The sequence below is a fragment of the Styela clava genome, chromosome 4 (assembly GCF_964204865.1).
Source record: "Styela clava chromosome 4, kaStyClav1.hap1.2, whole genome shotgun sequence".
Lineage (NCBI taxonomy): Eukaryota > Metazoa > Chordata > Ascidiacea > Stolidobranchia > Styelidae > Styela > Styela clava.
The window spans coordinates 2,067,412-2,081,374 of NC_135253.1; the positions used below are offsets into that span (position 1 = coordinate 2,067,412).

The 13,963-nt window shown below is 35.3% G+C and overlaps 2 long non-coding RNA genes across 2 annotated transcripts; both read right to left on the reverse strand.

The window, feature by feature from the left end:
- Positions 1 to 251: 251 nt before the first annotated feature.
- LOC120333664 (uncharacterized) lies at positions 252 to 1,426 on the reverse strand. Its single transcript, XR_005568273.2, has 2 exons — positions 1,117 to 1,426; positions 252 to 958 (listed from the first exon to the last, which is right to left on the reverse strand). It is a non-coding gene; the product is annotated as an uncharacterized LOC120333664 (long non-coding RNA).
- Positions 1,427 to 7,707: 6,281 nt separating this feature from the next.
- LOC144421918 (uncharacterized) lies at positions 7,708 to 9,507 on the reverse strand. Its single transcript, XR_013475037.1, has 3 exons — positions 9,440 to 9,507; positions 8,353 to 8,426; positions 7,708 to 8,194 (listed from the first exon to the last, which is right to left on the reverse strand). It is a non-coding gene; the product is annotated as an uncharacterized LOC144421918 (long non-coding RNA).
- Positions 9,508 to 13,963: the final 4,456 nt, after the last annotated feature.

Here is a 13,963-nt window from a genome sequence, read left to right on the forward strand (position 1 = left end):
TTTATTTACGCATGTCTCAAGTCACTCTCAGCTGTGAAAAATGTCAAAGGCGTATACGTGCTATACGTTGGTACTTTTTTGGTATTTAAATTTTCATCATTACTGTACCATTCCTTGTTTACCAGGCCGGTCCAATATGACGCCACAATGAGCATTAACATTGTTTGAGAGACTTATAATTTGATTGCAGATAAAAAACGATACAGGCGATTTCCTGCTCGTCTAAATATGTATGCTGACCAACGTAGTAAAACGGTGTTTCAAATCATTGATGGAAGAGGAGATTCTGACTACAAAGATTTGGAGAAGAATAATGACATACGTAAGTTTTTGAGACGTACGATATTTTCGACAATAACCCTGTTTAAAGAATCTTCTTATTCACATTAAAAAGCAATCATATAGGAACGTTATGTTTTGTTCAAAATCAAATTATTGACTAAAAATACTCATGTCTGTAGCTTTCAGATACCGGTATTTTTCCAAATGCATTACTCTCCAATTTGAAGTAGTCCCGAAATCTAGTCACAACATAAGAATTATTTTTGATTTTATTTTCCGTATAGTCAGTAATCTTCTCGTCATTTTATAAAATTATATTAAACTCCGAAATGAGCTTACTCACTCATTCATCCACAATTGATTACATCGCGAGCGAACACGGTTCTTCTTGTTTTGATAACATTTAAGAATGAGTTAACCTTCTACTTTCCTGGCTTACGTGAATGGAGACCATTGTCAACGTGCCCCATGCCCTGTCCCAGCCAAATCGATTTATTGTCAACTATATTCAGTTTTCAAGCAAATCGACTCAAAACGATAAAGTGCCCATCTCGCTTTCTGTGCCTCAAAGTTTTGCCGCAATTGAATCCAATTTGAAATCCGTTTAATTCTTTCATAACAATTAATACGATGATACTTGAAACAAAATCAGGAACATCGACATTTCGAACGTAACCTACAGAAAACAATGAACAAACTTATTGTAACATGTGGATATCCAAACAAATCTTACAGTAGTGTACAGTGGCAATTAAAATTTACAAATATAAGCAGATTACTAAATCCATAAAATTATATATACATTACTTTATTTGAGACTGATTAGATACATACCACATGTTTTAGATCCCTAGGTGACACTATCCAATAAAGTTTAATCTAAAGTGAACTCAATGTAACTTGCATGTCTAAAATATAAAAGCAGCTGTTATTAACTTAGTATAACTATAATGCAGCCCTAACCTGCAGTCAAAAATTATATTTTAATTACAATCGGGCATCTCGCATTCAACCCCGATTCTAACTTCAATCCAAATAGGTATTCCTAACCGCAAAATTGAGAATACTAAAACCAATACTCAACATCATAAACGTCTCCGAAGACTCTAACTAACAATGAACATTAAGCTAGACAGTGACAATGCATCCGAGCTGCTTGCTATCAGTTTGCTAATTACAGTGATTAATCGAAACACTGTCGAAATACTGTTATGGTACACTGCGTCAGATGATTTTCGTCGACTGCGTAACGTCATGCGTCATCAGATTCAGAACTGAACTGAGTCCTTATAGGAGAGCTGTCGTTCAACATACCTGTGTCTAAATATCAAGTTCAAATTATTACACTTAACGAACTAGTGCAATGAAAGTCATTGGTTAGGACATAATTATTTGAATCTTTTATACCGAGACCCTGACAATAATGGGAAAATGCGAGATTAGAAAAAAAAAAAGCCCGCCAAGTTTTAAAAGAACAAATAGGAATTGAGTATTCAAGTTAGGGTTATAAATGATTTAAAAGTTTTAATTTCCGGATTAATCAGCATTTCGAACCCCAAGCCAAACCCTAACTGGATATTTACTTTTTTTAGTTAGAGCGGTGGCGGGGTTGTTTTTTGACGCAGGATTTGTAAAAAAGATCCAAACGTTTCACATAAAAGTTACTCAATGTTGGGTTTCTTTGTTTTTGAATCATGAGCTAAGTTTGCCCTGACGAATACTTTTCTCTGTGGAGGTTAATTAAAAACCAGACAGACTTTACTAGAGACTCCGAGAACATTTGGAACAATGTCTTGAGGAGTACGATTTTAAACTCTGCTCTTATTGCGTGTCATCTGCTATTTCTCATTTGCATGTCCGGGTTCGGAGAAATATTTTACGACAGGCGCATCTACGACTAAACGTGACCGCAACCGACGACTGTGAGCAGCAATGAGGCAATTCCTGAACCTGCAAAACGCAGTTGAAACTCGTGCCGTGCGGTGTGCTCAAGTTTTCAGCGATTGCAAACAATCACTTTCAGCTTTCAGTACTTTCATCTGTTCAGTTGACCTACCGACGCACATAAAAGTTTATATCAAGAAACATAGTAAAACACTAATACGCTTTAATATTGCGATAATTATACTTGTTTCTTGATATTGAAGAAAAATGTTCGACTCTTATTTCATTTCAAATTTTGTTTAATCAATTTTTTAACACGAACGGGGTGCTGCGAACGCGATTTTGTACATTTATATAATTTTATCTAATGCCAAATGATCTCAAGTATTGAAAAAATGAATCATTTCAAATGCAAGAAGTTTAGAAACGGTCTATTTCTGTCAATAAGCTATGCTAACAGTAACTTATTAAATACTGGCTATGTGATTTTTTCATGCAATATTTGTTGGCGCGTTGACCCGTTTTTCAGCTATCAATTTTAAGTCATATCTCAGATAAAGTTTGGGTAATGAAAGGTCGGTACATATTCTCATTGGTAGAGAAAAAATAAGTTGAAATAAAACAAAAGTTATCCTCGATAGTCATTTAGTATTACGCTGCATTTTCTTCATACAATATTTCTAATGTTTCGACCTGCTTGCCAGCAATTATTCGATATTATCGTATATACGGCATACGCCTCAACTCTAAAGTGCTTTGATATATTTTCCTATCAACTCTTGTCATAAGTCGATCTACCTGAAAACCTATTCCATTTATCCCTTTAATATTCTTGATGGTGACAATAAGTAAAATGAAATCAGTGGTCGTCGTTAGCTTAACTTTGAGATCATGTTGTCGTGACTTTGCTTTGAGCAAATTTACAATGAAAACGTGTCAGTGTTGTTGTCGTGTTATATTGCCAGCATTAGTTATAGGCTATCACTTACTAAATCGTGATTGCTGTTCGTCTATCTACGTTTGCTGAAGTGTAGAATGTAGAATTGTGTTGAGGTGTTTAAATGCAGTTGAAACTCTTGCCGTGTAGTGAGCTTAAGTCTGTGGTAGTCGAAACTGCGCGAGGTAGAATTTCTCTAATATTACAATCATTTTTGAAAGATCTGTATAATAGGATTCCTACATAAATTGTTTAACATCGAAAAAGTTTCATCAAGATATTTATTTTAATTAATTATTATGAGGTATTCGGTCTTGTTGCAGGTATTTATCGAGCGTAAGAATCTTTAATCTTACATACATTCAGGAAACACGAGTGCGCTTTAGCATAAAAGCCTTTTATGTTTTCTTTGTCCACATTGAAATGTTAGAAATAGGTTCCTCATGACGCGGTAATTAGTTAAAACAATGCAGTAAATGCTTTATTTTTATTCCAGGGAGTCAGCGATACGCGCAAAAGACAGACTTTTATTAAGCTGAGAAGCATTTGAAAAATAAACACAAATTCTTTTACAAAAGAGGAGAAGTCAAACCAGTTTCAGAGAAGAGAAAAAGATAATAAGAATATTTCAGTGAATTTTGAGTTTGCTGTTGTATTTAGGCTATTTTGTAACTATTGAAACGCTAATGAAGTAAACAAAATTTTGATCAAAGATCTTTTGATTAATTTCGCGGGACTTTGCTTTGAGCAAATTTTCCTACGAAATCGAGTCAGTTGTATGGTTGTGTTATATCAGGGGTCACCAACGCGTTGCCCGCGGGCACCAAGTCGCCCGTGAAGACCATATGAGTAGCCCGCAGGTCTGTTCCAAACTAAGCTTAATAACGGCGCTTATAAGTAAGCTACATCAATTAAAGTTTGTCCTGCTATTCTTGTGTAAATCACACTTATATGGGAATCGGGAATGGCACTATATTAATTATTGTAGCCATCAACCCGATTTTTATTTGATCTCAGTAATGTGATTAGACAATTAACACTCTTGCAATTATGACATCACACTGATATAATTTACCACGAACACGCGCTTTTTCTTGTCCGTTGTTTTGTAGAGCAGCAATAATATAATTATTGATTCCAAAGGAAAATGGCAGAAAAACCAACAATTTTCACGATGAATGGGGGTTGATATATTTTTACCACCATAAAAACAGCCTGCGCGTGTCTCATTTGTGGGGCGATTGTAGCGACGACAAAGCGAAAAGGTATATTTCACGGCTAGTCACGCAATCTACCGCGCTAACTATCCACTGGTCAGCGCAGTACGGGCAGAAAAAGCTCGCGATTCAAATCATACAGCAAATCTATTTTACGGGACCATTGTTCAACCTTTTTGCCATCGATATCCCGGGGCCGATAAGACGGCTTAACCATAGGGCGAACCAAGGCCTCTCGTCCGGTTACAATTTCATGTCGGGTATGGGATTAGTTAGTTATTTGTTTTTGTAAGCATGGACTTGATGGCGAAGGAAGCCATCCCAACGGCGGCAAGGGTCCAGCAATCCTCTCGCACATAACTATCCTCGCATGAGATTCTTACCTGCGAACCTAACGCTTAGCACACTAACGATGGCCACACAGCCGCGACTTTTTAGAAGTATACGTTGAATTGGTAGCCCGCGGCTTAATCTGTACTCAGAAAGTAGCCCTCGGCCTCGAAAAGGTTGGTGACCCCTGTGTTATATTGTTGGAATCAGTTATATCACTTGCTTAATCGCGTTTGCTGTCATTGACATTCCAAAGGTCCTAAACGTCTGTACTTTTTTGATATTTAAACTTTTGTAATCATTTTATCCTTCTTTGTTCACCAGGTTGGCCATCGGTTCAGTATGACGTCAAAATGAATAGAAACATTATTTATGGAGTGATAATTTGAATGTTGAAAGAAACCGATACAGACGAATACTTGCCGCTGGTTGACCAAAGTGGAGTGTAAAATCGTGTAAAGGTGTTTCAATTCATTGATAGAAGAGGAGATTTTGACTACAAAGATTTAGAAGAAGTTTTAAGTTTTTGAGGTGTAATATTTTTTTCGGATATAACGCTGTTGAGAAACCTTCTGATTCACATATCAACGTAATTTTTTGCTCAAAATCAAATTATTGAATAAAATCACTTTATAACTCGTAGATTCTGATATTTTTCAAAATGCTGTATTTCGCAAGTTTGAAGTGGTCCCGAAATCTCGTCACAACACGAGAAATTGATTCGATTTTAATTTTGGTATATTCGGAAATATTATCGTCATTTAATAAAATTATTTCACCCCAACTTGAGCTCACTCACTTATTTATCCACTCTGGATTACCTGCGGAGGAACACAAAGTAAAATATACTATGGATATGGTCAATAGGATAATTCCGGTGAAATGTGAGTTTGGTATTTAATTCAGGCGGGTTTGTAACTATTGAAACGCTAATGAAGTAAACTTTTAATTCGTTCATGATATTAATAAACTTTCTTCCGTTAATAGTGTATCTCATCATATCTGAAGTTATGAAGCGGTCTAACTAAACTATTACAAACATAAAATACTAATCGAGTCGTTAATGCTTCCAAACTCAATGATATTGTATATATAGTAGTATCAACTCTAACACGCTACTGTACAAAAAGCAATTATGTCGCAATCAAAAAAATAGGCTTGTTTGATTTCTAGTTCATTGCAATTTTTTTGTTTTTCGTCATCAAGAACAAGTTTTAGTATTAATAATATTAATTGAATTTGCAAATTGTAAAAAAAATCACTTTTAGCTTTCAGTACTTTTAGCTGTTCAGTTCCGACGCATATAAAAGCTTATATTCAGAAAAAAAGTTAAAGACGTATACGCTTTAATTTTGCTCGTTTCCTAATATCTTGAAAAATATAGTCCATTGCAAATTTTATTTCCAATAAATATTTAACTGATCATATCTGGGAATTTAAGTTGGTCGTGAATTGTTCCCTAATGTGCAATGTTATATAGTAGTACCTCGAACACGGTTCTGTCAAAAAAACAACCAAGTCTCCTAGCTAGACTATTCAAAAGGGAATGTTTGCTTCTAGTTTATTGCGACTTTATATGTTATACTACAAAGATTTTGTATATTTATATATATATATTTAACAAATGCCAAATTTTCTTAAGTATTGAAAAAATATGAATCATCTCAAATGCAAGGAAGTTAGATTCGGTCTGTTTCTTTCAATGACCTAACGGTAACTTAATGAATACTGGCTATGTGATTTTCAGATTTTTTTCAATATTTGTTGGCGCGTTGGTCCGTTCTTCAGTTACTCAGTAAATGTTTAGTAATATCTCAGATATAATTCAGTAAATGAAAGGCCGGTACATATTCTCATTGGTGACAGATAGGCTGAAATGAAAAAGTCATCCACGATAGTCATTTAGCATTTTCCTGTATTTTCTTCATACGGTATTTCCAATGTTTCAACCTGCTTGCCAGAAATTTTTAGATATTATCGCATATACGACATACACCTTTACTCTAAACTTAAGTTTTTTTTTTATTTTCCTACAACTCTTGTCTCAAGTCGACTTACCTGGAAGCTTATTCTTCTTATCTTCAGTGTTAATTCTGGATGGTGACAATAAGTAAACAGAAATGGTCACAACCATAGATTCGCGTTATGCATTGGGAAGTCTAACAATTTTAATCGTCAAGTTCGGTTTACTGTGAATTCTCACCCGTTTACAGTCAGTGAAATACCAGACAAAATATTCTATGCTTCGAGATTTTCGTCCACGAGATTCAGCTATTTGGAATTCAATACCTCATAGTTATTCCTCAATCAAATCAACAGGAACTGCGCCAGTTGATATTTACTAACGCGCATTACCATTATTCTCCATATATACATAGTGTCAGTATCTATTGGTATTTTAGTAGTCGTCGGTAGCTTCACTTTGAATTTTCGTGACTTTGAGCAAATTTCCAATTGAAACGTCTCAGTGTTATGGTCGTTTTATATTATCAGCATTAATTATAGGCTATCACTTACTACATCGCGATTGCTGTTATTGACATTCTTTGTGCCAATTTCCTTTCAATCCAATGGTTCAGTGACTGAATTTATTTACGCATGTCTCAAGTCATCCTCAGCTGTGAAAAATGTCAATAGCGTATACGTGCTATACGTTGGTACTTTTTTGGTATTTGAATTTTCATCATTACTGTACCATTCCTTGTTTGCCAAGCCGGTCCAATATGACGCCACACTCAGCATAAACATTGTTTTAGAGACTTATAATTTGATTGCAGATAAAAAACGGTACAGGCGATTCCCTGCTCGTCCAACGTAGAATGTAGATTTGTATAACGGTGTTTCAATTCATTGATGGAAGAGGAGATTCTGACTACAAAGATTTGGAGAAGAATAATGACATACGTAAGTTTTTGAGACGTACGATATTTTCGACAATAACCCTGTTTAAAGAATCTTCTTATTCACATTAAAAAGCAATCATATATATATGAACGTTATGTTTTGTTCAAAATCAAATTATTGACTAAAAATACTCATGTCTGTAGCTTTCAGATACTGGTATTTTTCCAAATGCATTACTCTCCAATTTGAAGTAGTCCCGAAATCTAGTCACAACATAAGAATTATTTTTGATTTTATTTTCCGTATAGTCAGTAATCTTCTCGTAATTTTATGAAATTATATTATACTCCGAAATGAGCTTACTCACTCATTCATCCACACTTGATTACATCGCGAGCGAACACGGTTCTTCTTGTTTTGATAACATTTAAGAATGAGTTAACCTTCTACTTTCCTGGCTTACGTGAATGGAGACCATTGTCAACGTGCCCCATGCCCTGTCCCAGCCAAATCGATTTATTGTCAACTATATTCAGTTTTCAAGCAACTCGACTCAAAACGATAAAGTGCCCATCTCGCTTTCTGTGCCTCAAAGTTTTGCCGCAAATGAATCCAATTTGAAATCCGTTTATTTCTTTCATAACAATTAATACGATGATACTTGAAACAAAATCAGGAACATCGACATTTCGAACGTAACCTACAGAAAACAATGAACAAACTGATTGTAACATGTGGATATCCAAACAAATTTCACAGTAGTGTACAGTGGCAATTAAAATTTACAAATATCAGCACATAACTAAATGCATAAAATTATATATACATTACTTTATTTAAGACTGATTAGATACATACCACATGTTTTAGATCCCCAGGTGACACTATCCAATAAAGTTTAATCCAAAGTGAACTCAATGTAACTTGCATGTCTAAAATATAAAAGCAGCTGTTATTTACCTAGTATAACTATAATACAGCCCTATCCTGCAGTCAAAAATTATATTTTAATTACAATCGGGCATCTCGCATTCAACCCCGATTCTAACTTCAATCCAAATTGGTATTTTTAACTGCAAAATTGAGAATACTAAAACCAATACTAAACATCAGAAACGTCTCGGAAGACTCTAACTAACAATGAACATTAAGCTAGACACTGACAATGCATCCGAGCTGCTTGCTATCAATTTGCTAATTACAGTGAATAATCGAAACACTGTCGAAATACTGCTATGGGACACTGCGTCAGATGATTTTCTTCGACTGCGTAACGTCATCATATTCAGAACTGAACTGAGTCCTTATAGGAGAGCTCTCGTTCAACATAACTGTGTCTAAATAACAAGTTCAAACTATTACACTTAACGAACTAGTGTAATGAAAGACATCAGCTAGCACATAATTATTTGAATCTTTTATACCGAGACCCTGAAACTAATGGGAAAATGCGAGATTTGGGACAAACACCACGCCAAGTTTTAAAATAACGAATTAGCAATCATTCATCAAGTTAGGGTTATGAATGATTTAAAAATTTTAATTTCCGGAGTAATCAGCATTCATAACCCCAAGCCAAACCTTAACTGAATAAATACTTTCTTTAAGTTAGAGCGGTGGCGGGGTTGTTTTTTGGCGCAGGATTTGAAAAAAAATCCAAACGTTTCACATAAAAGTTACTCAATGTTGGGTTTCTTTATTTTTGAATGAGGAACTAAGTTGCCCTCAGTAATACTTTGCTCTGTGGAGGTTAATTAAAAAACAGACAGACTTTACTAGAGACTCCGAGAACATTTGGAACAATCTTTTGTGGAGTACGATTTTAAATTCTGCTCATATTGCGTGTCATCTGCTACTTTTGTCTGTTCAGTTGACCTACCGACGCACATAAAAGTTTATATCAAGAAACATAGTAAAACAATAATACGCTTTAATAATACGATACCTATACTCGTTTCTTGATATTGAAGAAAAATGTTCGATTCCTCTTTCATTGCAAACTCTGTTTCATCAAATCTTAATAATTCTGGATGGTGACAATAAATAAAATGAAATTAGTGGTCATCGTTATCCTAACTTTGAGATCATCTTTTGAGTAAGTTCTCGTGACTTTGCTTTGAGCAAATTTACAATGAAAACGTGTCAGTGTTATGGAAGTGTTATATTGCCAGCATTAGTTGTAGGATAGGCTATCACTTACTAAATCGCGATTGCTCTCATTAACATTGTTTGTGCCAAGTTCTTTTCACCCAACGTTTCAGTGACTAAATTTATTTACGCATGTTGTAAGGTATCTCAAGCTGTGAAAAATGCCAATAGCCTGGGTCCTAAACGTTGGTACCTTTTGGTATTTAATCTTGCATCATTATTTCATCCGTCTTTGTTTCTCAGGCCGGTTTGCGATTTAGTATGACGTCATAATGAATATAAACACTATTTTAATGAATCTAATGTGGCTGTTCGTCTATCTACGTTTGCTGACAAGTATAGAATGTAGAATTGTATAAAGGTGTTTAAATGCAGTTGAAACTCTTGCCGTGTAGTGGGCTTAAGTCTGTGGTAGTCGAAACTGCGCGAGGTAGAATTTCTCTAATATTACAAATTACATACTTTTTTGAAAGATCTTTATAATAGAATTCCTACATAAATTGTTTAACATACTTAAATTTTTGTAAAAATTCTCTTCAACATGTCGAGAAAGTTTTAGTCAAGATATTTGTTTTGCTTGAATATTATGAGTTGTTCGGTCTTGTTGCAGGTATTTCTCGAGCGTGAGAATCTTTAATCTTACATACATTCAGAAAACGCGAGTGCACTTCATAAAATCGAGTCAGTTGTATGGTCGTGTTATATTGTTAGAATCAGTTATATTAGTCTGGCAGAAGCGGGCCTTAACATTGTTTTGGGACATAAAGTTTTTTTTATTGTTTAGATATAATGTATATGACATATATAATGATACCCAGCTGGGTGTGGAGTATAAAATGTTGAGCAATTTTTTTTAAGTGGATTTAAAGTTTTCGGCCCAAAATGACGCACATCCTGAACCCTAACCTGGTGAACATACAATGTTCAGGTTGTGCGCCATCTTGGTACGAATACTTCAGGAGCGCCTTTTTGTTAAAAACAATTATTTCATAACTATATGGTTTAGTTTTGCATACATAGTAACATTGAATCTCCTTACAATGTCAGAAATTCAATTTTAGTAGAACAAATGGTAGTTTATTTCACTAATACAAGCCAGGATCCATCGACAGAATCTATCCACTTTCTATTGCGCTCTTCAAACTACATTTGCGTTGCCGCGCGCTTTTCGTTTTCCTAGTTTAAGCTTAGGGACTTGGGAAATATTTTATTTTATTAATTGGATTGGAATATTTGACCTCGTTATTCACTTCGAACAAGGGCATGTAAAACCATCCACTGGTATCTAAAGATGTGTAACGTGTTTATTTTTTGGAAGAACCGCAGCCTTTCAGTACTGCATTGACTTTGGCAAAATTAATATATCCTTGTGGAAATAGAAGGTATGCATATGCAAAACCGAGATGTGCACCTGTTATGCCAACATAGTTGAGTCAAACGTTTTGAATACTATAGTACATCACACACATTTTCCTGCGTGCTTCGGTTGTACGTAGTAACGCGCACATTTTTGCGCACATGCATCAAATTCTACTTGATTATTGAGCTATAGGTTTTTGACAAGCTTTTGTGTGTGATTTCATTCCATAGAATTTGTATGCTGTTCTAAAGGATAAAATTTCAGCTTTTTCATTCATTCAAACCGCGTGTTGAAAGTAAGTTTTGTAATATTGCGTGTTGGTTTCCAACATTCTTGAATCGGTGATGCCAGTAAATCTTTAATACAAAAAGATCAGTAACATCTGCAATAAAAACAGCAGTACCCACTCAAATGACAGCAGGGGGATGGATACTCTCAGTATCTGCTCCATCGCGTGCTTCTTATAGTCTTACCAGTTTACATGAGTGCCAATTGGTATATAAGCTCAGCCAGAGACAAAAAGTTTCGGACTGCAGTTGGCGTGACGAAATGTTTTTAAATATATATTCTACAATAAGATTATTTGATTGCATACTACTGAAAGTTCCGCCTTATATGTCTTTTCCCATTGCACTATTCCTTTACTGATATTCGATAATATGACGTTCATCTGACATAGTTCTTAAAGTGTGTAGATGGGTATAATCTTTTCCACGCTGTTCAGATGGGAATGCGCGAATATATATAAGAATTGCTAATATTGGTTTGCAATGCGATGAAATCCCATCTTGGCATTTCTGCCTCTCGCAATTGCTGCTTATACTTATCGGGGAAGTTCTGTGGCGTGGTTATCAAATGAAAAAAAACATGGGAGTATTTTTTGTACTTCTCTACTACTATCAAACCTTGATATTTTGTGAAAACTTTTTTCCATGCAACCCCTTTTTAAAACATCCCCAACAACCACAACTAATTCTGTTATTAAACTTCCGAAACAAACACATAAAATCATCAACAGATGCATATCACCAAGTAAATATTGCTGAATTGATCTTTATTTTACCATGTTTCATGTAATTCTTTTTGGTAAACTGTTATCTATGGTAAATACAGCACATTTGACAATGTTGTAGTGTGACTTTTTTGGCCTCACATTTTTGATATTTGTAGTTACATCTCTTGGGCCTCTGTCAAACAAAGTTACATACAAAATATTGGTTGTAAATTGCAAAACATGATCATGTTGTTGGAATAACTTGGCATTTTACCACCCGTATATCATTCATTGTTGAGAATATTAATAAAATCATGAAATTTAAAAATCTGTTTTCTTGAAATTTCTGTTGTAGCTGAATTCCAAGGACAGCATGACAACAGGCAAGAGAAGCACAGTCGCATCTTTAAGTTTATAACAGGGTTTCTTAAGAGGGGACCCCTTCCAGTATGTTCCCCAGCTTTTCTCTTTAGGGGGGGGGGGGGGGTGTTTCAAAATTTAGGGGGTGGTAAATAATTTGCTATCAGGGATAAAACTAGGCTATTTGTATTCTTAAAAAAATGGTATGTATTTAAGAGACGATGTACATGGAAGCCCCCCCAAGTTGATTGACGGCGAGTCAAAATCCACAGCAGAATGAAGTTGTAGGGCCAGAAAAGGGGAGCGAAGAAAAGTGCGGGGCGATACGGCTGGGGTTCAGGGCGCGCTTAAGCGCCCTGAGAAAATTTTGAAAAATAGGCACCAAAATAGGCTCTAAGCTTGATTTTAGATACACCTAGCATCGCAGTTTGTTATGTAATAAAATCAACAATTATAATATTTAGCTGATAGAATTCCCGGGGAATAGATAACAAGCACGGCTTTCAACCGTAAATATATACTACTACGTTTCAACAAGTAATTTGCAAATGATAGTGACTAATGAAGTTACTTGCTCATCTGTCATTGTATGAATGGCTACTTATGGCTAGTTTTGTTACACATTTCTAATTTTTTTGAACATGTTTGTTTGACTTTTGTATGAATTAAATTTTGAAATACGCTCGTCAACTGATCATAATGTTGTATTCCTTCAGAACTGAAATATTTTGTTGGTAAGAAGACAAATCGCTGAAGTTTGATTCTTTTCAATAAAGAAATAAAAACGCTGTCATTCATCTAAAAAACGTCTGTTTTCAGTGCCTAGTTTTCGTTTTGTGACATCTTTAAGCTTTCTTAATATACGGCTGATATCTAAAATACTGCAGTGTGTAATCATTATACCCATACCTATACATAAGATACCAGAATAATTCAATTGTTACGAAATAAACGTGCTTAAACTGTGATAATGATGTAACAATAGACGGTATCTAAAACTCAAAAGGTACCACATGAAGGGTTAAACTATTTCACTCAAGTTCGGCGGGTCATTTTAAATGGTCACGCGGGCCGTAATTGGCCCGCAGACTGCGTTTTAGAACCCCTCAGTGTGGAATCGCACCTCAAAATTAGGGGGGGTGTTTGAAATTTTAGGGGGGGTGTTCACCCCCTATAGGGGGGGTGTAGGGAAATCACTGACCCCTTCCTCCTTGGAGGCCGCTGATCGGTTATCTGGGAGCACGAACAAACAGATGGAAATGCGAATATATAATAACAATGTATTTTTATAGAAGAAAAGGAGCAAAACTGTTGAGAGTCTTTGGTAGTTTGGAAAGCATTGGCATGGAACATAAGAATGAACTACATTCTTTCCCAGGGATATACTATGAAATGTAGCAATTTTCTCATTCTTGTTCTCGTGATATCATTATCTTTCACTGCGTCGTCTTGATCATCCCGCTGCATAACAATTCTCGCTAACATATAATTGACTGTTCTCCACTGGGTGTATATCCACTTGAACCACTGGCGACTGCATTAGCAGGATTGTATTGTTAATTGCAACAAAAACGGGTATTTTGAAATAGTACTCTTTATTTTACGCG